Source organism: Theropithecus gelada, chromosome 5 (genome assembly GCF_003255815.1).
Source record: "Theropithecus gelada isolate Dixy chromosome 5, Tgel_1.0, whole genome shotgun sequence".
Taxonomy (NCBI): Eukaryota; Metazoa; Chordata; class Mammalia; order Primates; family Cercopithecidae; genus Theropithecus; species Theropithecus gelada.
Window position 1 is genome coordinate 142,476,641 of NC_037672.1, and position 23,290 is coordinate 142,499,930.

General features: G+C 41.0%; 1 protein-coding gene across 7 annotated transcripts in view; it reads left to right on the forward strand.

Moving 5' to 3' along the window:
* Positions 1-2,302: 2,302 nt before the first annotated feature.
* SMAD1 (SMAD family member 1) overlaps positions 2,303-23,290 on the forward strand; it is a 77,337-nt gene continuing 56,349 nt past the window's right edge. The window contains exon 1 of one of the 7 annotated variants that reach the window (XM_025385879.1): positions 2,303-3,617. The gene's annotated coding sequence lies outside the window, so the exon portion shown is untranslated. Of the gene's footprint in view, positions 3,924-4,114; positions 5,065-23,290 lie in introns of those variants that run through there. The other 6 variants (XM_025385880.1, XM_025385876.1, XM_025385881.1 and 3 more) reach the window with 6 other exon arrangements.

A 23,290-nucleotide genomic window follows, 5' to 3' on the forward strand; every position in this document is an offset into this window, starting at 1 on the left:
ACATATTTTAAGTTAAGCCTAAAGGTTTCTCTGGACACAGCAAACTGTAACCTAATTGGATATGCAAACAGGTTATAACCACCTCTTGTACCAACCACAGAGTTTTGGTCAATCACAGGCAGCCAACTGTTCAACCTGTGTTAAAATAAGGCAAAAATTTAGCTCTAACCAATCCAGTTTTTTTCTGTACCTCACTCCATTTTCTGTCTCTTTTCCTTCTCTGCCCATAAATATCATCTGACCCTGTGGCAGCCCCAAAGTTGCTCTGAAACGATTCTGGTTCTGGGGGCTGCTCAGTTCTCAAATTGCTCTTTGTTCAATTAAACTCTGTTAAATTTAATTTGCGTAAAAGTTTTTCTTTTAACAGGGATCTGCCCTCATGAATAGATTAATGGCACTATGGGAGTGCGGTTTGGTATCTTAGGAGTGGATTACTGATACAAGCATGAGTTTGGCCCTTTTCTACCCTCCCTCTCATGTTCTCTCTCTTGCTATGTGATGCCTTTTGCTATGTTGTGATGAAGGAAGAAGGCCCTCACCAGATGCAGCCTCTTGATTTTGGATTTCCCAGCCCCAGCTAAATTAACTTCTATTGTGTATAAACTACACAATAGTTTGTATTAGCGGTGGTTGTATTAGTCCATTTTCATACTGCTATGAAGAAATACACGGGACTGGGTAATTTATAAAGAAAACGTGGTTTAGGGCTGGGCACAGTGGCTCACGCCTGTAATCCCAGCACTTTGGGAGGCCAAGGCAGGTGGATCACCTGAGCTCAGGAGTTTGAGACCAGCCTGGCTAACATGGCAAAACCCTGTCTCTACTAAAAAATACAAAAAAAGATTAGCCAGGTGTGGTGGTGCATGCCTGTACTCCTAGCTACTCAGGAGGCCAAGGCAGGAGAATTGCTTGAACCTTGGAGGTGGAGGTTGCAGTGAGCCAAGGTTGCATCACTGCACTCCAGCCTAGGTGACAGAGTGAGATTCTGTCTCCAAAAAAAAAAAAAAAAGGTTTAATGGACTCACAGTTTCACTTGGCTGAGGAAGCCTCACAATCATGGCAGAAGGTGAAAGAGCAGCAAAGGCACATCTACCCATGGTGGCAGGCAAGAAGGCGTGTGCAGGGAAACTGCCCTTTGTAATACCATCAGATTCTCGCAAGACTTATTCACTATCATGAGAACAGCATGAGAAGAACCCACCCCCATGATTCCATTACCTCCCACCAGGTCCCTTCTATGACACATGGAGGTTACAGAAGCTACAATTCAAGATGAGATTTGGGTGGGGACACATAGCCAAACTCTATCAGTGGTATTCTAATATAGCAATACAAAATGAGCTTAGAAAGGGAGGGAATAGCTAGCACATAAATACTGAGGTGAGAATGTGCCCAGATTGTTCCAGAAGACTGAGAATGTCAATGTGACTTGGGGAAGTGAGCAAAGGGAAGAGTAGAAGTGCAGGTCAGAGTGGTAAAGGAGGGGGAAGGAAAGATTATGTAGAGTCTTGTGCTTATTAGAGGAACTTTTATTCTGAGTGAAACGAGGACCCAAGGGAGGATTTTTTAAAAATTTAATACAATGCTATTAATATACTGGCCATATTTAGGCTTTTACAATGGTCTCATCAATGTCCTTTTAAAAAGAATATCCAAATTTTTATTATCATTTAAAGAAGTAACTTGCATAATGGGCAAAATCAAATTTTATTGCATACATAATAATATTAATAGTTATTTAAGACTACTAGGACTGCACTAAGAAAGGCCATCTAGGCTGGGCGCAGTGAGTCACGCCTGAAATCCCAGAACTTTGGGAGGCTGAGATGGGCGGATCTCTTGAGGCCAGGAGTTCGAGACCAGCCTGGCCAAAATGGTGAAACCCTGTCTCTACTAAAAATACAAAATTTAGATAGGCATGGTGGTTGGTATCTGTATTCCTAGTTACTCGAGAGACTGAGGCAGGAGAATTGCTTGAACCCCAGAGGCAGAGGTTGCAGTGAGCCGAGATTGCACCACAGCACTCCAGCCTGGGCGACTGAGCGAGACTCCGTCTCAAAATTAAATAAATAAATGCCATCTATAGATTTTTAAAAAAATTAACAGCTTTAAAATGACAGTTTATAGCTCCCCCTCCCCATTCAGGATCCAATCAAGGTCATATACTGCATTTCATTGTCATGCTTTTTTTTAATAGCTTGAGGTGAAATTCACATACCAAATGATTGACCCATTTAAAGTGTACAATTTAAAGGTTTTTGATATATCCACAGAGTTGCGCAACCATCACCAGAAACTAGTTTTAGAACAATTTTGTCACCCCATAACCTTTAGCAGTCACTCCTCAGGTTCCTCATTTCCCCAACCCTATGCAAACCACCAAACTACTTTCTGTCTCCATAGCCTTGCCTACGCTGAGCATTTCACATATGTGGAAGAATACAATGTGTGGTCTGTCTTCTTCCACTTCACATGTTTTGAAAGGTTATCCATGTAGCATGCATCAGTATCAGTACTTCATTTCTTTTTATGGCTGAATAATGTTCTCTTGTATGGGATACTTTATACTATTTATCAAGGGAGGGTTTTCAATAGGGGAGTGGCCTGATCTGAGTGGCATTTAACAAGGTTCACTTTCCTGTTGTTCTAAGGAGCAAAGGATGATCAACTGCGTCAAACGCTGCTTTTAGGGAAAATAAGATGAGGCCCACGAATTGACCAGTAAGTGCTCAAATAGGTTAAGGGAAAAAGGAATTTAATTAGAAGGCATATCCTGACTGCTGGGAGTGATTTTTTTTTTTTTTTTTTGCTTCATGTGAAATTTATTCCTCAAAAAAATCATTCTTGTCTAACTGTAACTCAACATTATAGTAATTATCCAAGATTTTATGCAGTTTCAAGAGTTAGCCAAGAGAAAAGTTGACTCTTAGAAGATATTTTCAGTGTCTATGCAGATCAGGTAGGTAAGAGTTAAGTGCGAAGGAGTTGGCATCATCTAAAAGACTGTAGAAATTGGACCAAAAATGTGGAGTTTTAAAGCAGTATCTCCTTGTGGCATGTCATTTAGAGCAACAAGGTTACCTACTCGAATCACTGGATCCTGAGTTGACATAAAACGCATCTGTTGACTCAGGGTTTGTATAAGCACGTGCAGTAGTTACTAGGCTATCCAATTCTGGGTACGTACAACTCCTGGGGCGTGCAAATTATTGGAGAGTGCGTGAGGGGCAACGAAAACTAGACATAAAAGGGCGCGTCTCCAAAGATAACTGTCAACATGCACTCCACGTTTATAGAACGATTCGGTGGGCGCGGTGGAAGCATTAATGAACATTTCAGAAAATAAAAACATGGAGTATCGAAATTCACTTGCAGATAATGGACCAAGTCCGCTCCACCGGGACTAAAAAGGCAGGGTTAGGAAAGCCTGAACGCCGCGACACTGTTTTTTCTCCAGGAATAAACGGGACGTGGGGCTGCGGGTAGAAGGGGGTGGCTCCGGCCGCTCCCCCGCGCCGTCCTCCGGCCCCGGCAGTGCTGCGCTCACGCCGGTCGGGCCGGGAATTTGGAGAGGATCCCTGGTCGCGCGGCAGCGGCGGCGGCGCGCGGGTGAGCGGGTGAGCGTGTGAGCCTGTGAGCGAGCGGGCGGGCAGGCGAGTGCGCCGGGTATTGGCAGCCGAGGAGTGGAGGCTGGGCGGCTCCGACTCCCTGACGCCAGCGCGACCAGATCAATCCAGGCTCCAGGAGAGAGCAGGCGGGCGGGCGGAGAAAGGAGAGGCCGAGCGGCTCAACCGGGGCCGAGGCTCGGGGAGGGACCCTGGGAGCGGAGCGCGGCGCAGCGCCCGGCCGGCCAGACCCGGGCCGCGGGACCCCGCTCGCCCGGCCACTCGTGCGCCCGCGCGGACTGGCGCGCCGCTAACCCGGTAAAACGAAACAGACCCAAACCCAACTTTCCCTTCATGCCGCGTCGCCGCCCTCCCCTCGGCGCCCCAGGCTTTCCAGCGCTGCCGCCGTCGCCTCTGCACGCGTGGGGCTACCGCGGTCGTGCTGGGCTGGGGGCGCGGGCGGCGGCGGGGAGGGGGCTCTTTCTGGGCGGGGCGGGCCGCGAACCCCCCACCCCCCATGATGGCGCCTCCCTGCCGCTCTGAGGAGCGAACCTGCCACCGCGTCTTCTCCTCGTGCCCAGCCCGCCGGGCACCCCTGGTGTCTTTGTTGGGTCGTCTGCCGTGGGAAGCCCAGTTCCCGGGCCCCCAAGCCTCGGCCCTCGGGCCCGACCGCGCTGGGACCTCCCCGGCCGCGCTCCCCCTCCGCGCGCTCCTCACATCTCTCCCGTGCGGCAGCCGGGCCGAGGCCCGTTCGCGCGGCCCGCGGACCCATTGTGTCCCCCGCGCCGGCGGGGCGACTCCTGAGGGAGCCGGAGGACGACCGCCGGCGCTGCCCTCCAAGGCGCCTGGTGGAGCGGGTCTCGCGGGCGGGGGACCCCGGCGGCCCGGGCCCCTCCACATCCCGCACGGGTTTCCTTCTCGGCCCCAGCGAGCCTCTTTGGGGTCGAGGTCAAGGAAAGTTCGCACCGAAATCCCCTCTAATTTATTCAAAGGTTTGGCGGCGGCGCGTAATTTTTTCCCCTTCTTCCGCCTACACCCGCTGCGTCTCCTGGTGTCTCATTCCTTTCCCTTTACCGGAGTCGATTGCCTCACTGCATGTGTATTCGTGAGTTCGCGGTTGAACAACTGTTCCTTTACTCTGCTCCCTGTCTTTGTTAGTGTTTCTCGGGGTTGTTTCTGTAGGAAGGTGGGGGTGGTGGGCGTGAGAGACAGACTTGGGCTTGTTTTTCTAGTTGCTGAAGCTGTATGAAGGCTTTAAAGGGAGAACGTTTCCTTGATGTGCTTTAGGAGAGGAGGAGGAACAAATGCCTGCCAGATCTCACAACTACAGTAGCTGAGCTTTTGTTTATTTTGAAGCGCATGCAATTTTTAAATACACGGTGCAAGATAACCAGTAAAGGCGCGTTCCTTCTGAAAATTGAGGCCGGTCTCAACCATCTCCTGAGAAGGCATCGTTTTCGTGAGTGCTGAGACAAATGTCCTTTTTCTCTGCCCTCCCCCCTCTTTTCTTTCCATTGTATCTGAAGTTTCAAAGTACGTGGAATGAAAAAGAAGTTGCGTGATTTCTGTTATGTCTTCCTGTTGCTGCAACTCTCAGCGGCTAAAGAATGCCTTTATTTCAGAACATCTCTGGGTCTAATTGTCTGTCGTGGATAACTTGCCCACACCTCGGTAACACAGTGAGAAAACTGTTCCCTGCCCATGTTGATTTTTCATCTTGTTTGTAATTACTTTAAATTGTACTGAAGGTGGGTGAGCGGAAGAATCGGGGCAGAAGTGTTCACTGCCCCAGCATTTTCAATTGGTGTAAATATTGTTGCATCAGTGTTATTCTGATGTAGGTGCCAGATCTAAATCTGCTGTACTGATTAAAGTGTTTGTTCTGCCCTCTCCCACTCTCTTTCCTATTTGCAGTTATTTGATATTTCTGTGCAGGTGGTGTATCATTGGTGTAATACTGCAGTTCTTAGGAAAGTGTAACTAGGGTCGTGAGAGATGATTTTTCTGGAGATGGGTGATGCCAGAGCCTCTAGAGGATCCAGGCAGGATCAGGTTTCTTCTGAGGGTAGGGATTTGTCCTTGATTTAGTTTTGACCCCTACAACCATAGGTATGTAACCAAATACATTTTACCCCTTGCAGTATCCTTTGATTTCATATCCTTGAAGAGCTGATGACCTTTGTGTTTTAGAGAAATGACAATTTTTAGGCAATTAGAGACATTGACATCTTACACTTCTTGGAATTTAATTTTATTTCTACTAAGTTCATTAAGGCATTAAGAGGAAGTAAGTCACATTTTCTCAACTACGTTGATTACATTTATTAGTTAAAAACTAAATTTCACTTTGTAATTTTGATTTCTAGCAATTCTGGGTTAAAGATAAAATCTAATAACTTAGTGGATTGGAAAAAGAAGTAACTTGGGTGTAATTAGACAAGCATGTTTAAGCTGCAGTAGCCTACATAATCAAGGCCAAGTGTGTATGTGTATAAAAGATCTCATTTGTGTAGTCTTACAAGGCTAATGGAGGCATCACTGAGGCTTTATAAATAATGTAAGTTGGGTATAATGTAGAGTCTCCAGAGACAGCAGAGAAAGCATCATTACCAGCCTTTTCAACCTGCTTGAGATCTTAAATTGATTTACAGCACTGAACTGGTGCAAAATGATACATCAGGATGACATGGGGTCAGCCTGTAAAAGTCTGTGATGTCAGCCTATTAGTTCAGTCATCATAATTAAACCATATTACAGGGGTAGCTAAGCAGGAGTCTGGCGTTATACTTCAGATATGGGTGGTACATGGGTTTTGTTTATAGTGGAAGGGCTGAGATGGCCAGGAACACCAGTGTGCCTGAAAGAAGGAAAAGGCTTACAGAACTATGAATTTCTAGAGAGAGATTTAAGATAAATGCAGAGATATTCAGTCTGAATTGTATAAGTAGCTTTTCATTTGGTAGAGGCAGAACAGATGCTTTAGGGATGCTGATAAGGACCTTTGCAGCTCTGATATGTGTACTGAATGCTTCATGTGAGTTTGAATTTAACTTGGCCTTAGGGACCTTCTAAAATATCAGAGGACCGCATACTTAACTATGATCCTTTTATTACCACTGAATTTGCACTGTATTGATGTATCAACTGACATGTTTCTTTAACTAGTCTAACTTACCAGGCCTATACCAGAAACAAAGATATTTGAATTGAACATATAAAAATTCAGGAAAAGAAGATCCTTGTTTTGCTTAAATTTCTGACAATCCTTATTTAGCTTATGGATTTTCTAGGGCTCTGCTATCCACTAAGGTAGCCATAGTCACATGTAGCTTTTTTGAAATTTAATTTTATTCTGTTTTTTTGAGACAGGGTCTCGCTCTGTTACCCAGGCTGGAGTGCAGTGGCACGATCATGGCTCACTGCAGCCTCAACCTCCCAGGCCCAGTCAATCCTCCCACTTCAGCCTCCCAAGTTGCTGGGACTGCAGACACTGCCACCATGTCTGCCTGACTAATTTGTTTTTGTATTTCTTGTAGAGACAGGGTTTCGTCATGTTGCCCAGGCTGGTCTCGAACTCCTGGGCTCAAGCTGTTCTCCCGCCTCGGCCTCCCAAAGTGTTGGAATTACAGGCGTGAGCCACTGCACTCTGCTACGTATAGCTATTTAAGTTTAAATTAAAATTAAATAAAAATTCACTTTCTCAGCACCAGCTACATTTCAAGCGCTTAGTAGCTGCTTGTGGCTAGTGGCTGCCACACTGGACAGTGTGTGTATAGAATAGTTCCATCATCACAGAAGGTTCTGCTAGCCAGTGCCGCCCCAGGACCTTTACTCTTCTCACTTGTTACCTCTACTAATGAGTTTGTGGAGTCAAAGATGGAAAGACATATAAACTAATCTTATCACTAACTAGCTGGTTTTTTAAAAATAAAACAGTTTGGGAGGGACAGTTGAAGCTACTGGATAAAAGGAGTTTGACTTTTCTGTAGATATTATTATTATTAGTGTCATCAATTCTAATTTGGTTTAGAGCCTTAGAGAGGAGAAATAATTGTAGCTAACCTTTTTTTTCTGAATGTTTACGTATGTATGCCAGGCATTGTTTATAATACCCATATCTCATTTAAGCCTCAAAACTTCCATAAGTACTGTTGTTGTCACATATTACAGGTAAAGAAACTGAGGCCAGAATGATTCAAAATCTTGCTTCAGGCTGTGTAGTGAACGATTATGATTTCTAATCTTACCTGGGATATGATCGAGGCAGTCAAACTCTAGAAACTCCATCTTAACTATGTTTTTGGTCTTTTGTTCAGAAGACCCAAATCATCGTCGTTCTGCTGTGCTTTGCTATGCCAGTATAGACATGACTTGGCTTGTGTTTTTTTAGGTCTTTAAATACATTTACCTTCTGTTGTGCCTTTCTGGGCTATCTTCTGTCGTCCTTTTGTAAGTGTTTAAGAAAGGAAAAATAATGCTTATCTAAGCAGCACATAATTTGAAGAGTAAATCTGACTTGAAAGTAACGGATTTCAAAGCCAAATTAGTTTTATCTCTGCTTTTCTGCATAATTCTTGTCACTTTCCTCTTGCATTTTCTTACATAATCACAAATTGGTATTAAGTTAGGAGGAAAGTTGTAGTAATTCAGTTTGTCTGTCTTATCAAAATTAGTCTGTCTTTCCTGAGCTGTTAAACACTGTAAGAATAGTAATTGCTAATTCTTTGGGGCTTTTTAAAAAAACATTTAGCATCTATTTTTATAAATGTTTTACAAGGTCAGGGCTGTTTAAGAATCTGATGAAACTATGGATCTTGTATCTTCTTATTCCCACCTTCCTATCCCAAAATGCTTATATGCCATGGTGAGTTAATGTATACACTTAACTCCCTAAATCTCATGGTCTTTTGGGTGAGGTAGGTCCATGGGACTGCCCTGCCAAGTGCTTTCATAAACATTAAGGTTTGTAATTTCTTTTACAGAGAATAGAGATATTTAGTATTCAAAGTTGCTTTAAAGATTTTCTAATCTGGTTGATTCATATCAAGGTGAACAATCTGAAGTCCAGAGAAGGTAACTGACATCCAAAGTTACCTGTCTAGTGACTGGAAAAAGGGAAAGCCAGGATCTGGATTCCTCTTAGCATTAAGTGCCCTTTTCTCCCCCCCCCAACCATGGTCACTATATTTCTGAGGCTTTGGTGTGAGCATATCCAACATAATTTAGGGAAGGGAGGAGAGAATTTTTTGGCATTGTAGCAACTTCTTATACCTAACATTGTTTGAGCTTAGTAGGAATCAAATCTGACAAACAGTGAGAAATGCTTATTTTCTACATATTAAAATTGATTCTTTTTCATTCTGGAGAGGGAAAAGAAAAGCCCTATATCTAATGTAATTAACGGGACCTTATTAGAAAACGGGAAATCCAAGATTGTACAAAGTTCGAATGAAAGCAGGCAACTCTGATATCTAGCAAAATATACGAGTCTCCTCTTGACTCTCAAAAACAAATCACATTCCTAACCAAAAGCTAAAGTTTGGGGTATTTAGGGGATACTAGGGAGCAAGGGAGTCCTAGGGAGAGAGTTGGACAGGTCTGAGGAGAAAAAGGATAATTTAAATATAAAAAAGTGGAGAAAATCGGTTTTAAGTCATAGCATGTCTTTGAGGTTGATGAAATGTTCTGCTTCTTATATATGTGGTTTTACTCTTTGGTTACCAAGATTTTAGAATGCACTTTTATTACAAATAGGGGTGTCTCCTCTTTGCCCCAACCTGAAACCTCTTGACCCTTTATTTTCCTTTCCTGCTATTATCTGGTAGTACAGATATTCAGTCTAATCTGTTGATCTGTCATCTGATTTGCAGCAAAAATACCTGACGCATTTTCATCACTCCGGTGTAGCCACCTTTAAAAAGAAAAAGGCAGAGCCAAATAGTATTAATGTAATTGCTTAAAATCTAAATTAAAATACTCATCTTGGTGTGCGTTATAAGACAGTGTCAGTTCTAGAGGTGCAGGGCTAGTCCTATATGCAAAACAGTAATGTCTATAGCTATTGCGGGCTGACTTGCAGAAATGAGCGACTTCTCTAGAACATTCATTTGCATAAAGGAAACTGTCTTTCAGAAAAGAAAAGCCAAAAGTTTCATAAGCATTTTCACTCCAGTGACATCAGAGTTTTAGTAAATACTGGGAACTACAGTATTTGAACAGTTTAGCATCTTTATAATTTTTGTTATAAGCTAAAATCTAACTTTAGAGAAGACTCTTGAAAATAAAGCATTAAATCCTCTAAGATGTGAGGAAGTCCTTACCTGGTGATTCTCCCAAATCTCTTCTCTGTTTTTAGTGTTTGAAAAAGGAGCATATATATACACCCCTAGGTTTGCAGTATAGATTGGTTTCTTAACAATTTTTTTTTTTGAGGCAATAAGCCTGGATCTGAAGAAAGAACATAGAATTGTTAATTATGCATGTATATGCTTTTGAGTTCAGGATGTAAATGAATATTCACTAGGTCCTGTTTGGGAAGAGGAGGAGAGAGGGATCTCTCTGTTTATTCAGAATATATTTTTATACATAAGTTTTAATGCTTTATTTGTAGTTTCCCCTTAATTGTAGGGCTGCTGTACTGTGGATATTTTGCTCTACAATCTGAGATTGTTAGGGTATAGTTACTCAAACTATTCATTTATTATCCTCCCCTGTCTTTTTTTTCTTTTTTTGTGGTTTCTTTGTGGTGTGCTTATGCAAAGTAGATGTATTCCAGACCTTTATAGCTTTTCTTCTTTTAGGTTCAAACACTGCAAGAAAAGTGGGGGGAGACTGTCTGTCAGCTGTTATAATTAGGCATTAAATTGAATCATTATTCAGTTAACTAAATGCACGATCTTTTGCTTGTTTAGATTGAAAAGAAGCGTATCTTTTTAATGAAGGAGGGATAGTAAATGGGCCCTTATTTGATAATTTTGCTGCAGTATTATAATAAGTATGTGCTTCATTTATTCCTTGAATATTTATTAGTTCTGAGGCTCAATAATTAGAGGATACATAAAAATGAAAAATTAAATGCAGCAACATTATAAGAACTCTTACAAGGTAGTGTAGGAGGAAATTGTACAGACAGCTCACATAAGGACCACTGTGGCCTGAGTTTGCATAGGTAGAAGGAAGAGGGACATTATAGGCAGAGTAATGGCATGGAAAACCTGGGAGATAAGCATGAGTGTTGAGTATCTGTAGAGCAGCACCGTCCAATAGAATTTCTACAGTGATGGAAATATTCCACATCTGTGCTAATACAGTAGCTGTAGCCACACATGGAACAGCATTTTTTAATAAATTAATTTATGTTTCAGTAGCCACATGTGGTTATCATATCAAATAGCATGGATCCAGAGGTAGTGAACAGCCCTGCCTGACCTCAGTGGGTGTTCTTCATGGAGCCTAGTATGGTGGTGTGGAGGGGATTTTCAGAAAAGTTGAGTTCCAGTGAGAATTTTAGGGCCTTAAACTGCAAGAATAAGGAAACATTGGGAAGTCACTGAAAATGTTTGAACATGCAGTTTGCACTGGAGCAATAGAGCCCAGTGCCAGGAGATCAATAAGAAAGCTATTGAGTTATGTATGAGATGATAAATCTCTGATAAAGGTAAACATGGAAAGAGAAAGATTTAAAAAAAAAAGAAAATGAAGGCTTGGTGACCACGTGGCTATAAAGTAATGAGAAAGAGATGTCGGAGATATATCCTTAAGTTTCTAACCTTGGTGGCTGGAAAACTAATAAAGGTGTTACTTAAGAATAGGGAAGAGCTGGTTGTAGAAGGAATAAAAATTGTGCAAATGATAAATTGGACTTGATGTGTTAAATTTAAGGTGCGATATCTAAGTCAGAGTATGCTACAGGCAAGTCAGAGATAAGGTTTGGGAGGACTTGAAAGCTTTACGTTGGACTCTCTGCAGTCATCTACTGGGTATTCTGAGAGAACCACAGAGAGAGAAAGAACTGGTGGACTGAATCTTTATTGGAGCCCACGGTTAGGAATTAATAGAAGGAAGAGACTAATTTGAAGTAGACTGTCTGAGAGGCTGTTTGACCTAGACCAAAGAAGAAACTGAAAGAAAGGCATGGGGTCGGAGGAGTGGGGAAACCAGGAAGCCACTGGAAGAGAGATTCTAGAAGTAGGTTTGGAGGGGAAAATGTACAGTTCAGGGTGAAGGAGAAGTCAGATAATCACGTGAATGCAGTTTCAGAGAAGACTGAATACATTAAGAAGCGAGAAATAGAGTCTTATACTGCCTTAAGTGACTTGCATTTTAAGATAGATGAGATCTCTTCATATTTGAAGGTTGAGGGGAAGAAGTCAGTGGACAGAGAGCAATTGGAGGTGATGGAGTTAGCCATCTGGAGCACAAATGACAAAATATTGACCATGGTAAGGAGAGAGAGTTGTCTGAGAAAGAAACAGAATGGGGTCCAAGTGAGAGGGAAGCATGTGGCAGAGCTCCTGCCCACTTTTGTTGATTTTCCTGTATTGTTGGAGGTAAGTCCTTTCACTGGGATGGTGAGGAGGAAGATCAGCACATGGTAAGGGAAGAAGAACCACCGGAGGTAGTATGCCGGGCCATCTATAGAGAAGTCAAATTCTAAACAACTGGGGGGAAGCCTAGGGTGATGTGTGGTGAGGCTGTTATATAGGAGACTAGGTTAATTGTTACTTTTCGGTATCACTTTGTGGCCTGATAGGCTTAGGGATAGCAAATGGGTTCAGAGATAAGGCTCTGGAGTCAGATTGCCTGGGTGTAAGACCAAGCCCCAACACTTAACTTGTTTTATAAGGAGCCTGATGAACTAAATGAATTGAGAAGAGGTAAGCAATGAGAATCCTGGTAATGAGGTAGTGAAATATCAAGTTTGGGAATTTGATAGAGCATTTCCCTAACAATTTCTAGACAGAGGTTTCTAAGAAAAGTATAGAAATTGAACTAACAGAAGAGTCCCTTTAATGATTTTAAAGGTTATTTAAGTTGATTAGAACTTTAAAAAATAAGTATTCTGAATTTTTCTATGGCTTTTCTTACAGCATTCATTACGGTTAAAAACATTTCTTTTTCATTAAACCAGTACATGCTTAATGCAGAAAGATTCTGCAGTGGATTCTTGTCATAGCTTTAGAAGGAAAGGGGAGATTGATTTATGCCATTGGGGGGAGGGTTATTAATAGCCAGCCACAGAGCCCTTCTAAATGTGACTCCAAAGGCAGAAACAATAAAGGAAACTTTTTATAGATTTGATAGCGTTTATTATGTGACCAAACATACTCAAAAACAAAACCTGAAAGACAAATAAAGAGATTTGCAACAAATACCGTTCTTTGTAAGAAAGACTTGTGTCAATAGGAAGCACCACCCCAATAGAAAAATTGGTAATGGACCTGAACAAGCATTTCACAAACAAATGAGATGCCAACTGCTGACAGGAAGGTTCTGCGCCTATAATCCCAGCTACTCTGGAGGCTGAGGCAAAAGGATCACTTAAACCCAGCAGTTCAAGGCTACAGTGAGTTATGATTGTGTCACTGCACTCCAGTCTGGGCAACAGAGCGAGACTATCTCAAGAAAAAGGAAAAAAGAAATACAAACGACTAATGAACATAAAATGTTTTGGTTATGTCCTCGATCAGACTCTTGATTGAAATGGGGATGATGTCTTCCTTTTTCCTGTATTTTGTCATTCTTTGTATACTAGGAAGTATCAGTCTGAGAAAACTAGGCTTTTCTCATTTAAGGAAAGGAAGTCCGAATTTCCCAGCCTTCTAAGAGAATCTGGAGTTTCAGGGAGGTACAAGATATATATAAAGTGGAGTTGTAAGAGGCAAGCACCCTGCTTCCCTCCATGACATGGTTTTCGTCCAGGAGTTTCCTTATTACACTGTGAGGGGCTATCAGTTATACACAGTTACTCAGTCACCTGGCATAGATGATGAACCTTGAAGACACCAGTGCTTCCTAGATCATATTGAAATAGGCCCCTTTCTCTCCTACCTGAATTGCAGTATTAGATTTTATAGTGGCATTTACTCATTGATGTGAGACGCAGTGATTATCTTGGAGTGTGGTTTTGATTATTGAGATGGACGAGTTGATGAGGTATTAAATAAAGTGAGAAAAGTTCCCCTTGTAGTAAAACCTTATAATGTTTTTTTAAAAACTTAGGCGTCAGTGTTTAATTTTCCAAAATTTTTTTAAAGGATAATAGTGGTCATGGGTTTTCTGTCAGTAGAAAACTCAAACTGTTTTTCCCTCTGCTCTCACATTACAGCAGTCAACACAAAATACTTTTGTGACTAAATGTGTGTGGGTTTTTTCCCTACACACCAAACACTGGCTGGGTGTCTTCCAATTCAATTTTGACACTACCTGGAGATAGCCTCAGATCCCACAGATTGAGGGTTCAGTCCCACCCACTTCTGACGTAAGTCCAGGACTCTGGAACTTCTGGCTGACCAGCTTCAAGTTGGGGCTCCTATGACCCCACTATTTGGATTCAATTAATTTGCTAGAATGGCTCACAGAGTTTGGGGGAACTTACATTTACTGATTTATTATAAAGGATATTAAAAAGGATACAGATGAAGAGATGCATAGGGCAAGGTATGGAGGAAGGGGCATGGAGCTTCCATGCCTAACCTGGGCGTGCCACGCTTCAGGAACCTCTGCGTGTTCAACTGTCCAGAAACTCTCTGAACCTTGTCCTCCTAGTATTTTATGGGGCTTCATTTTATAGGCATGATTGATTATACCATTGGCCACTGGTGATCAACTTAACCTTCAGCCCCTTGCCCACTCCCTTGAGGTTGGAGGGTGGGGCTGAAAGTCCCAATCCTCTAATCCTGCCACCATCCTAAAGCTAGTTAGGGGCTGCCAGCCAGCAGTCAATCATTAGCATACAAAAAGACATCACTTTGGAGTCTCCAAGGATTTTAGGAGCTGTATGCCAGAAACAAGGTTGAAGCCCAAATATGTATTTTACAGTACCGCAGGTTTAAAAGGCTATTCATATGCTGCCCATAAGGGAATGAGTCTGCTGGTTATTGGTAGGATCCTTACCTAACTGAATTACATTCCGTCTTAAGTGGGTTCTTACCTTGCCCTAGACAGAATCAGAATTTGTCTGTGTCTTCTCTTATCATCTCCTTTCTTTTAAATGACCTGCAAACATTTTAAAGTTGGATAAAAAAGGCTTTTAAATCTCACCTTAAGGCTCACAGCTTGGCCCACCAGCATCCCCTGCCCATCCGTAAGTCGTTTCTGAGTGAGGTGTGACTGGGAATACGGGCCCTGAAGTGATACGCATTGGTGAGACTTGTCACTTAAACTCTTTGAGCTAAGTGGTAGAGGGAGGAGAAATGCCAGGAAAATCGGTCTTAATTTTATCAGAGACAGTAGTTTTTAATGAAAGAGAATAATGATGCAGTGAATATTGCTGTAGAAATTATACAGCTGGTTGTGTATAGCTTGCCATCTCATCTATTACAGCTTCCTGTTTTGCTTTTTGCCCATTGCTGGCTTTGCAGTCCAACATAGTTAATAACAACGTCTTTATTTTTCATGTGTTTATGTTTGTGTGCTCAGGACTTCTATTTAGTTTATTCAAGCTTGAGGGAATGATTAGTTTTAAATGTTTTTCTGTTAACTGTGAACAAAATTAACTAGATTATCATTTAAATGTTGGCACAAAAACTGCATTTATAGCATTTATTTGCATTTATTTGTAGCATATTTACTGAAGAGTTTTGTCAATTTGTGTGGGCTGAGATGGTCTGTATTCTAGAAAAGGCTCCTTTAAAAGGGGTGTATCCTCACTGTGGAGTTCTGCTTTTTTGTTAAGCTGATACTAATTAATTCAGCAAGTATTTTTTGCATTCCTGCTGTGCATCCAGCACTGGACTATGTTTTGGGTGGGATAGAGAAAAGTGTAAGTCATTTTCTGCCCTGAAGAAGCAATCTAATTGGTAAGAGGAGATTATACATTTGAAGCTGTTTCACTTCAAAATCAAGGGATTGGGGGGAAAAGTCTGATGCGTTTGGTAGAGCTTTTGCCTCTGGCTCACTTCTACCTTAGTTTATTCTTTTTTCTTTTTTTGAGACGGAGCCTCGCCCTGTCACCCAGGCTGGAGTGCAGTGGCGCGATCTCGGCTCACTGCAACCTCCGCCTCCCAGACTATAGCGATTCTCCTGCCTCAGCCTCCTGAGTAGCTGGGATTACAGGTGCCCACCACCAAATCCAGCTGGTTTTTGTGTTTTTAGTAGAGATGGGGTTTCACCATGTTGGCCAGGCTGGTCTCAAACTCCTGACCTCGTGATCCACCTGCCTCACCCTCCCAAAGTGCTGGGATTGCAGGCGTGAGCCACCGTGCCCAGCCCCAGTTAATTCTTTCAGCAAGATTTTGAGTGTCCGTATTTCTATTTATGCTTACGTTCATAGTGTATCTCTTAGACAGCTTGATAAAGTTGGGATAAGGGATTGTAAGTATAGGACCTGCACTGAGGATCTTCTAACTTTGAGAAACAATACAAACCTGCTTGTCTAGTCTAGCATCTGTTGTCATACCTTTTATTACAGTTACCTTATTAACTCTTCAGACTGGAGTTCCTTGAGGGTATGGCCAGTGTCTTTGTGATCTTTGTGTTAGCACAGTGCCTAGCGCAGTGGTTCTCCCTTGTCTACTCATCAAAATCATATGAACAACTACTGCCGCAAAAATGCCTGGGCCCATCCTATCGAAGGGTTATGGTAAGGAAGCTCTTAAAAATATTAATATTGTTAATATCCAGCAATATTAAGAATGGTTGGGCTGACACACACTAGGTACTTGATGAATGAATTTTTTCATTTTGTTGTTTTTAGAAATACGTCAGGAAATATGGTATGTTGTGAGTTCATTGTGGTTATGAACCATATCTTTTATACTTTGTAGCACTCAGTACTGTGTGATGCTGGTTGTGGGTGCTCAGACGTACCAGTTAAGTTCTGAGGATTGATTGCTTTGCTTCCCCTTTTTTTCATTGAGGAGAACAGAGATAGAAAGGGTATGTGTGTTTGACATTTCTCCCTTTTCCCTTTGTGGAAGAATCAGCAGTTCTGTGAATCCTGAAGTCTAGAATTGAGTTATAGGAAGCTATTGAGGCCTGAGGTGCTTAGATTGCAAAGAGAAAAGGAGAAGAAAAGTGGCAATAGAGCTGTGGCTCATCTGGCTATGTCAGAAAAATTTTTGGTTGTCACAAATCGGAGGGAGAGGCTGGAGGGTTGCAAATAGCTTCTAGTGGGTAGAGGCCAGGGATGCAACCAAACATCCTGTAATGCTAAAGTTGAGAAACCCTGAAATAGAGGATAAAAAAGGGGATCGGGAGACAGATGGGATAACTGAAGTGGTAGTGTCATGACCATTTCTGCCACACCAGCACACAGTTTGTGTGATTTGTCTTCCCACTTTCCTTACCCCCCCTTCAGAGTGCAGAGCACTATTTTTGCCATTATCTATAAGTAGCATTGTGACTTACAACTGTGTATTAGGTGTTGAAATTAATATCTTAGTATCTTATCTATGTTAAAATATACCTGAAAGATTCCTTTAAATTTTCTTTACATCTACTTGATTGGAAAACTATTAACCTCAAGATAAAGAGAGCTAGCAATTTTTGTTTTTGTTTTTTGTTTTCAATAGAGGATCTAAAATAATCAGTGGGAGTGTAAAGAAAATTAATTTCCCTTTTTTTTTTTTTTTTTTTTTTTAAATTTACTAGACAGGGTCTTGCTTTGTTACCCAGGCTGGAGGCTGGAGTCTAGTGGTGTGATCATAGCTTACTGTAACTTCGAACTCTTGGGCCCAAGTGATCCTCCTGCCTCTGCCTCCCAAGCAGCTTGGACTATAGGCATGCACCACAGCGCCTGACTTTTTTTTTTTTTTTTTTTTTTTTAAATAAAGGCTATGTTGCCCAGGCTGATCTCAAACTCCCAGCCTCAAGCAATCTTTCCACCTTGGCCTTCCAAAGTGCTGGGATTACAGGTGTGAGCCACTGTACCTGGGTCAAGAAAATGAATTTCTTAAAAGGAGTTTAATTTTAATGTTCCACAAATTCATCATGAGAAAAGGATTATTAAGATTTGAACATATACAAGAGCTAATGGTGCCAATTTTCTGATGCCTTGTTGAATGATAGCTTATAATGTCTTATTCTAAGCTCTTTAGATTAAAGTGAATTTAATTTTGTCACTGCTGCCCTGATAAAACTCTTGTTTTTTTTCATGTTCTGGGTAAGTGGGAAGATATCAAGAAGGAAAGCAATAGCAAAAACAAGAATAAATTAGAAAGGGATAGGAGATGGAGGGAATTTTTTTTAACTATAAGCAAATCCTTGCCTGTTATTCTGCCTTATGCATCAGACCAAGGAGGGGGCTACTGAGGAGAAGCAGTAGAGAGGTTACCTTGGCAGGTTCCTTAACTTTTTTCGTGCCTCAGTTTTGTCATCTATAAAATAGTACTTATTTTGTAGGACTCGTGTAAGGATTAAGAGAGCTATTTAATTAAATTTAAAGTGCTCAAAACAGTACGTGTTGATTCATTATGGTGGTGGTTGTGGTGATGAGGATGATATAAGGATGATTTTGGGTTGTTTTTGAATATAGTTGACCCTTGACCAACAGGGGCTTGAACCACAGGAGTCCACTTGTACTCATTTTTTTCTCAACCAAAAGTGGATAGGAAATACAGTATTTGCAGAATGTGAAACCTGAATATGCAGAGGGCCAGCTTTTTGTTTATGCGCGAGTTCCACAGGGCCCACTGAGACCTGTATGCAAGGATTTTGGCATTGGGTGGTGGGGTCTGGGAACCAGTGCCCCAGGTATACTGAGGGATGACTATACTTCTGTTGAAATTTGATGGAGACCATGGATGTACTTTTTTACAGTGTTTCCCATAAAACCACCTACCACTTTCTCCCTTTGAAGTTGGTGGTGATAGTGATAAAAGTTTCTTGAGTTTTCAAACTAATATGTTTCAGGTGTTCTGTAAAAGTCTGTTTTTTTTGCCTGTACTCTGAATTCCAAGAGAAAGAGTGATTTATATGACATAAAATGTTTGTCTTTATGTTTTTGTAATATACTGAAACACTAGAGTTAACTGTCATCCATTTACAGATTTTCCACAGCAATTTTTGAATCTTAAAGAGGCATTTCTCTAGAATTTAGTGTGTTCTCAGGGCATATTGTAGCTTTATTAATAGTGTAAGCAAAATATAAATGCTTAAAATCTTTCTTTGTTGAATCATAATAGATTGTCAAAGCAATAGTTAATTACTAGTAAGGCTGCTTTGGATTATCCGTTCCATTTTTCACACCCACTGAAACAGCTGGTTGATATTTGGACCATTTGGATTTCCATTGTAGGATAAGTAACACAGAGCTCAGCATGCGTGGAAGATGTCATTGTAGCACAGACTGTAGGCCGCTCTGTCTGCATGTATGTTTCTCCTTGGATGAAGAGCCTGAACAGGCAGTCCTGTGACTGTTATCACTGTCTACCATATGATATAGTTCTCCCATCTCTCCCATACACACTTCATTACCATAAGCTTGATGGTGATGGGAACTGTGTTATAACTTGTTTTCTTTCTACTGCACGTTTATGTTGGTGATAAGGGCTTAAAAATTTGTTCAGTTAAATGCTGGATTGATGGAAATGAAAGCCTTCTTAGTAGCTGAGCGTGTAAAGGAGGAGAACTTGGGTTCTGAAGTCTTCTGAGAATACTGTCTTAGGTTTTTCCATTGTAATTGGTAAATAAGTTACTTTGGGGAAGTTAGCAGATAAAACTACTGAACGAGTGATCAGAGGTAGAAAGGACTAGATTCATGGGTACAGGTCTCACCTAATTCTATAGGTGATGCTTGCATATATCTAAAGCATTATTTCTCTAAAACCAGTGAAAAACTTTGCATATGCTTCTTTTAGCTCTTAGGTGGAGGGAGCTCTCACATTCTGGAAGAGGGGGTTGCTGCTGTTTGTTCAGTTTCTCCTCTGAGGTGGCCAAGTGAATGTTTGCAATTCCAGTCCAGTTTGGCAGATTGAAAAAGTCTGTCATTAATTGTCATATGAAGGAGAGTGAAATCTGGCCGATGTCAATGTTTGTTTCAGTGGTTAGATAAACTTTTATTTTTAGAAGTTATTCTTTCAAATAACAGATTTCTGTAATGCAAAAAGTACAGGACCAAATTGCTTGTGAAGATATTTGAATAACATCGAACATTTTTATTTGGTAAGAAATTCATGCATTGAAAAATTTGATGTGAATAATTAATAGAAAGGGGAGTAAGGGTCTAAAATGGGAGGGAAACTTACTTTTTTGCTATAATATGCCATTTTGTGAAATGGAATTTTTTGATTATGTGCCTGAATCCTTAATAAAAGAGAACATTCCATTCCTATCCATATCATGTTAATCCAGAATAGGGTGATGTATTTTACCAGAATACATTTCTCTGAAAATCCTGTGCAGATACACTTTCAATTATTTTTTTCCTTTATAAGAGGATATATCTTGCCACCTGTTGGTCATAATGCTGTCTTCTAGAGCCATGTAGAAATAACTGTCTTATCTACTGTCAGTTTTTATTTATTTTTATTATTGGGGTTTTAAATTTGAAAGCAGCAATTGGTTAAAAGTAAAAGTAGTTGGCTTTCCTGCACTCCCTTGTACCCAACTTTCTCCTAAAGGTAACTACTTGTTCCGTTTCGTTTTTTTCCAGGCCTTTAAAAATGCTCATGTATATACATAGACAGTTTTTGTTTCTATTTGTGTTTTTAGAAAGAGACCATACTATAGGTCTCTTTTACCACTTCTTACTGAACAGCTGTGGTATGGTTTTCTTTTCATGGTAGTATTGTACATGAAAGTCTATCTGTTTTTTCTTATTTTGTTAACAGTTACATCATAGTCGAATGTACCATAATTTATTTAATCATTCCATTATTGTTAGGCACCTGGGTTATTTAGAACACAAATATACTTGAACATAGATCTTTGTGTGTGCTCATCTGAGGGAGCTATTTCCCCTGTGGCTCTCTCAAGCCGTGGCTAGTTTCTCCCATAAACCTCTTACCTCTTATTGCCACCTTCAGACCATTCTTCTACCATCCTCTATAAAAAACACCCAGCTTCGACTATCACATAAAATTATACCACTCATTACCCTTCCTTGTTAGTCATTTTCTGCCCCACTGCCCATATCGTTCACCCTAATTCCTACAAGATTTAACTCCTAGTTGTTATTCCCTTTATACTATAGGTTGACCAACCCTAATCCGAAAATTCAGAATGCTCCAAGATCCAAAACTTTTTGAGGACTGATATGGCATTACAAGTGGAAAATTCTGCGCCTGACTTCATGTGACAGGTCATAGTCAAAACTTGTTTTGTGCACAAAATTATTATATAAAATTGGCCAGACATGGTGGCTCATGCCAGTAATCGCAACCCTTTGGGAGGCTGAAGCAGTGGATCATTTAGCCCAGAAGTTTGAGACCAGCTTGGGCAATGTGGCAAAACCCTGTCACTAATAAAAATCCAAAACTTAGCCAGGCGAGATGGCACTTGCCCGTAGTCTCAACTATTCAGGAGGCTGAGGTGGGAGGATCTCTTGAACCTGGGAGGTCTAGGCTGCAGTGAGCCATGCCACTGCACTCCAGCCTGGGTGACAGAGCAAGACCATGTCTCAAGAAAAAAAGAAAAATTACTCTTCAGCCTATGTGCATAAGGTATAGATGAAACATACATGAATTTTATGTTTAGACTTGGGTCCCATCCCCAAGATGTCCATTATGTATATTCACAATATTCCAACCTTCAGAAATATCTGGAATCTGAAACACCATCTGGTCCCAAGCATTTCAGATAAGGGAGATACTCAACCTGTATTCCTGTACAGGAATTATGGACATTTAGTCCATAATTCTTGGACTATTTTTCCTCCAGTGGCCTTGTCTTTGGTCCTGTCTCAGATGCTCAGTCTCTGGGTAGAAAGATTCCATAATAAAAGAAAAAAAAAATCTCACTCAGTCTCATAGTCCCCGTAATATGGGATTTTGTACTTCTAAAAATTAAACAATTCTCCAACCTTACAGTTAATTATTTTCTTTATTTATATAAGCAGTAAAGTATTATTTGTTCACATCTGTGCTTTGAGAATATATCCAGAATCTGATGACTTCTGCCACGCTGGTTGAAGTCTGTATCATCTTGTACCTTAACAATTGGCATAGCTTTCTAAATGGTCTCCCTACCCACCACTCCCTACTTCCATCCCTGCATCTTTCAATATGTTCTCAACCCAGCAAGCCATAGTAATTCTATTAAACTGTAAGTTGGATGATGGCTCTCCTCTGCTCAGATCTCCCAGTGTTTCCATCTCAATTTGGATCAAAAGCTCTTAAGTCTCTGCGGGTCCCGCACATACCTTCCCCTGTGACCTCTCTGGCCTCATCTCTCATTTCTGTCCCCTCACTTACTCCATTCCAGCCTCGGTGAGGACTCCTTGCCATTCCTTGAACATCTCAGGATCATCCTTGCCAAATGGCTTAAATGGCTTTTGCAATTGCCCTTCTCTCTGCTTGGAATGCACTTCCCCAGATAATTCCTTTTCAGGGGGCTATTCAGATATCACATTCGCAATGAGGCTTTCCTTGACCTCCAGAATGTAGGCCCCACCAAGGCACAGGCACAGACTTTGAAAAACTTTTTGTGTCTCTTTCAGTGCTGTGTTTCTAGTGCTTAGAATAGTGCCTGGCTTGTGATAGCTGTTTATTGAGTGAATTGTATGACTGTAGTGGTTATCAGTTTTTCTCTTTTTGTGTGAAGTTAGAGCTTCATTAAACAGACAAAAACTAGACTGTAAACTTCATTTTTTTGGATATGCAAAATATTAAAATTAGCTTTATTCATGAACTTGCTTTGTTAATAAATCACTTTGTTTTTCAGCATATTATAATTTTGAAGTAAGCCTTTCATATTTATGTTTAATCTGCATAACCTGGTGGATTGGGTGATGGTATCACAATTTTGTGGAAAAGCAAATTGAGGCTCAGAGTTGTTTTCTTCAAAGTACAGCTACTAAGTGGAAAGCTGCAGTTCAAACCTATTCAAGTTAAAGACACTTGTTTTCTAATTTAGAAACCATCTTAAAATGACAAAAAAATAGGTAGAGGTTTTATTTGAAAGCATGGAGAATGTGCCCCAATTTCTCATTCTGGGTTTTGTCTGCCTTTTGTTTCCATTTTGAAAATGTGTAAAATAAATGGTTAACTTTAAAATTCCTGACAATGACAGATCAACAAGTTTTATTTCTCTCACCTGTGAAGGAAGTGGCCTCCACCCAGTTTTACTGAATTAGGAGGGAAGTGATTTTTTCAAGTGATAAAAAGAAATAAAATTCCATGCTCTTCCCAGAGGAGGAGTTCAACAATTGGGAAAGTGGCGTGAGACCATATGTTGGTTTGTAAAAGGATATAACTTGTAAAGATGTTTCCTTTGATGCCTGTGATGAATATAGATGTGTTTCCCTTCTAGAGGGTCCTGATTAAATTATGCAATTAAGAGCTGAGCTGAAGGATCTAAATATAGGA